Here is a 5,279-nt window from a genome sequence, read left to right on the forward strand (position 1 = left end):
ATACTAATAATAAATGTTTAACAAATTTATTTGGTTTGCTTTTGTTTGCAAAAGAGAGAGAGAGAGAGAGAGAGAGATTGATAAAGAGAGAAAAAAGAAAAAAAGGAATACAGTTGCTAGACAGACAGACAAACAGGCAGGCAGACAGGCAGACAGGCAGACAGACAGACAGACAGACAGACAGACAGACAGACAGACAAACAGACAAACAGGCAGGCAGACAGACAGACAGACGGACAGACAGACAGGCAACTGGTTTGAAGCGAGGTAAGCGTAGGAGAAAAGTGTGAGACAGAGAGGGATAGGGATAGAAGACAGGAATTCTCATTACACAATGTGTGAGGTCAGTGCCTCCCTCGCTGTCAAATAAGAAGGTGTTGGGAAGCTACTGTGTAGTATGACACTCACGTACTGACGTACTAGCTCAAGGCCCTACTCCCCCGCCCCTAATTAAAAGAGAAAAAAGTCGCACCATACCCCTCAAGCTGCAAACGAAAGAAGGTTGGGTTGTTGTGTTGTTTTGTTTCGCTTGTTTGGGGATTGTTTTTTGGGTGTTTTTTTTTTTTTGGGGGGGGGGGGGTGGTAATCGTTTCCCCACGTTCAACTGACTGTACTGTAAAAAATAGGTAGGCAGATTAAATACAAGATTAGATGTAATATATAAAAAAAAACTGCGGAAAAAAACAAAACAAAACGAAAGCAAACCTCACAGAAAAGAACATTGTTTTACAATGAAACAAGGTAGGTGGCCAGACGTGAGGAGACAGCCTGGAGGCAAATAAAAGAAGAGGAGTAGAAGAAGACGGAGCGTGAGGAAGAGGAGACGTGCTGTGGGAGACATTACAGGCTAACATTTATCATATCAACCGAGAATAAACAATATTTCGCCGAAAACGTTGTGTCAGGTGCACTTGTTACCATACTGGGGACTTTGCAGAGCAAACCGTTTAGCTCTTGGCGAAATACATTGCTGCGTTTACAAAAATGACAGACTTCTTCTCCAGCACGTGCTCAGTCCTTACTGTGTTCACAGTGCTACTGTTTTTGTGGTGTGTGGATTACTCGTTTCATGCATCAGTTCGTTTGTGGCAGTGTGGCCTTTACTTAGAGTGCGCTTCACCCTCCACGGATTACTCTACTGATACTGATAACTTTTTTCTTGCTTAGGATTTTAATGTCGTTGTCGTTGTCGTCGTCGTCGTCGTCATCATACAGTGATTGTATCATCATCATCATCATCATCATCATCATCATCATCATCATCATCATCATCATCATCATCAGTAGTAGTAGTAGTAGTAGTAGTAGTAGTAGTAGTAGTAGTAGTAGTAGTAGTAGTAGTAGTAGTAGTAGTAGTAGTAGTAGTAGTAGTCGGCGTTGTCGTTGCTGTCGTTTTCGTTGTAACTGTTGGGAGTTTGAAGCCCTAGTTAAATACAATAGAGCAGTGCAGACAACGGGGCACTTTATTCCCCAACGGGACACCGGGCTAAGAGGATATACATGTCAGAAAGTGCGAGCAATGCCCGGACCTCACTTGGATTCGACCACATAGCCTAGTGTGTCGCTCATTTGTAATAAGCAGCGGGAGAAACAGAAAGGACTAAAAAAAAAATTTTTAAAAGAAAGTAACAACCCACAAAACAAACAAACAAAAACATCCAATGAAAATCAGCTTACCGAACCATTAGAAAACGCAACTTATATTTAATTTTAAGGGCTGGCCATAACCCCTCTTTTCGGTTTACAAGGTGTTTGTCAAAAAATTAAATATGGATATCAAAGATTCAAGTGGATGTGCATTTGCGTTGTATTATTAGCTTGGTGTTTCTTTTTCTCGGCTTGCAGAAAACGAAAAATGAAGATGTGTTGGTGACTTCCAGCTGTGGGTTATTTGAATAATATGCAAAATGTCCACTGTTTGAGCGGAATACCTGGGATTTACTAGATAGCCAACATATTTGCGGAAATAGTTATCTATTTTAAACGATGTATCTTATCTAGATGTACGGCTCATTTTTAAATACGTGTATTTGAAACGTTTTCGAAATCTTTCAAAACTAACGAGACCATCTTGCAATTAAATGAGGCAATTGAAGTAACAATACACACGTCTACATTATTATGTACTTATCTTAACTTTTTTAAAAAATGTTTCAGTTTGTTTTTATTTTAGACATTCTTTAATTCTATTTTAAGAATTAATGTGTGGATGGGGTGAATGAAGTTAGACTACTTAGAGTGGAGATAGTGACTGCTGTTCGGGGATTTAGATAGCTATGATATGTAAATATGATACTGAATTATGTTTTACACTCTCATCGACGAAAGTTATACCATTATTATAGTAGTTCAGATACTTCGACTCTTTTAATCAAGACAAATTTGGACTGTATGGGATTACAACTTGGCATAACAACGGACTACAAACGATTAGAAAGGCTCTAGAAGTGAACATAAACTTATTTAAATTAGTAATGTAGAAAGACTTCATGTGAATAGCAAACACCATAAATATCTATTGTCTTTGCAATGTGTCTTTTGCTTCTTACAATTGTTAGGCCTATGTGTTGTTTTTCAACCTTTACGCTATGTCACGTTTTGGCGACTCAACTAGCCTATGTATCACAACATTCTGCAAATTTTTAAAACTCAAAGTTACCGAAAGTGATAAAACACTGTAGGGTACATCCTGTTTCAAAACGGTGAGCCTGTATAATAGAATGAGCTGAGAAATACTCTTTGTAAAAAAAAAACAACAACAAAAATTATATTATACTTATTGAGACTTAGTTCCAGAATAGGCTACACTTTTTTGTTGTTTCTGCAGAGGACTTCCTCTCCAGTTGGATTCGACGGTTATGTACCTTACACTATTTCCTCATATATAACTAAGCAGCTAATATGATACATAAACACAGAAATCTTGCGAGGCCATTGATATTTGAAGTTCATTTGAAAAAGTCTCCCCAGCGAAGTTTCCAGACTTTTAGTCTTATAGTTTGTTATTCTTAGTAGGCCTACACCTAAGGAAATCAAACTGATAGAACGATATGTATAAGCCCTTTGTAACTATTTGCTTCGGGGTTTTGTCGTTGTCCTCCTCGAACTGGGTCAATGTGAGCAAGTTTGGGGACCGAAACCAAGTGATCTTAATTATTTTCTTGCTCTTTTCTTGAACATTTTATTTCATCCCAGTGTCCTATCGGGGGAACAATTGCTCCATAGCATACTTCATACCTTATAAACTTTTCTGTATCTGGTTGAGTGTTAAAATTGAACAGAATCGAAAGAAAACTAGTTATTCTCTATATATGTTCACATATTATAGTGATATACATTCTATGTTACAGATATCATCCCACCTGAGCTACTACCAAAGCACCTTCAATTAATTAGTTGTGTGTAACCTGTATCAGGGGTTAACCTAAGGAGAGCCATTAAGTCTAGCTGGGATTTGGGATTGTCTTCCGTGTTCTCCCCCACCAGCACCGTCACATGTCCGAAAGGATTAGGCTTGCAACTGAAGACACCAAAAATCCTGCTTACGCAGCTCTAACGCATGGACAATGGTTCTGTGACGTCGCCAGCTCCCGTGGACGTTGATTGTTTTCACCACTCTGTTTCGTTTATGTGATGCCAGCACCTCCAGTGTGACCCCACGTAAATAATATACGAAGCTTACCTATTCCGACCAGATAGCCACGTGAGTTTAAATAAGGTAAACAAACATCTCTTCCTTTATAATACTAATAATAAATGTTTAACAAATTTATTTGTTTCGCTTTTGTTTGCAAAGACGCAAAACTCGAGCCGAAGGAACTGAAGTAAAGGGAATCTTAGATCAAAAAGAGTTCCCACATAAAATTAGAAATTCATATATAGCATATCCCATTCCTCTTCTTTCTTAGTAACTGAAAAGAAGGTGCATCATCTTGGTTTAAGTTTATGCCTGCAAAGACATTTTGAATGCCAAAGTTGTTCAACTAATTTGCTCCATCATGTACTATGCTTATTGTTTTTGCTTTGTTTTGTTATGTTTCTGTTAATTTATTTCAATGTAATAGGACAATTTGGTCTATATTTTATTTTCCTTGTGTACGTAAAGCACGAGTAACATAGGCTTTTACATAACAGTAAAGAAAAAAAAGATATTCCAAGTGGTCTTTAAGTTTATCCCCCGCCCCTCCTTGCCCCACTCTTTTCAACCTTTTCCAGCACCCCTGTTTTTATAGATGCAGCTTCTGAGCTAAAAATCGAAAAAATTTCGACTCTTAATCCAAGATATAATTGAAATTACAAAATCGATATCGGGGTAACCGAATCTTTGGTGATTCATCTCATGATAATATTATGTGCGTGCACGTCCGTCTCTATTTTTTATGTAGGCAATGAGATAAGCAATACGATCTTTCTTCGGGTTTTTTTCTTTTTGGTGTGGGGGGGGGGGTGGTACCCAAATCCGTATTTTACAAACATCTATATAATCACGTAAACAGACTGTTAGAACATCTCAGGATAACGAGGATAACAAATGACAACTTGCAAGAATGACGTGTTAACGCTCAGGATAACGAGGATAACAAATGACAACTTGCAAGAATGACGTGCTAACGAAAATATCATTCAGAGAAGTCGTGGGAATTTTACTCCAATAATTTGCTGTTTCCTAATGTTTGCCCCTCTTATCAAATTGCACGAATATCTATTTGCAGGTAAAACGCGAATCAAAATAGGATGCACTTGGTCTGAAAGAAAAAAGCAGAACCTCGAAGATCTTTGAGTCATGCCAGTTCTTAGGAGTAAAAAGCGTCATGCCACGCGCAAGAAAAGGCGACCAAGTTCCACGCAGACTTTGGACTATGTATCTTCTTTCCGGGTAAGTTATCCACACTGCCAGATAGTGTGTCGAAAGTCTTGAGTCATTGTTGAGTATATATTAGATTAAATTCGCCTGTCAATCCTGAGACAACAAGCAATTGTGAAGTGGGAGTCAGAAAATTTTTTTTTTACAAGTATGAAATAAAGATCATTGATGACAAATTGCCACTCTAGATTCTATAGCTGAACCTAAATGAATATCAGATACAAAAGCAAGAGCAAGTTGTGCCTTTCAAATACTTGCAAGAGCGTTATAAAGAAGCTCATTTAATTTTAGTGAACATGTTCATACTGATCTGCGCATGTCTGGATTAATTTCTTTTTTACCTTAGTACCCCCCACGCACACACACAAACACTCACACCTCTGTCTCTCGCTCTCCGCCTCTCTCTCTCTTCCCC

This window comes from Aplysia californica, unplaced genomic scaffold (assembly GCF_000002075.1).
Source record: "Aplysia californica isolate F4 #8 unplaced genomic scaffold, AplCal3.0 scaffold00008, whole genome shotgun sequence".
NCBI lineage: Eukaryota > Metazoa > Mollusca > Gastropoda > Aplysiida > Aplysiidae > Aplysia > Aplysia californica.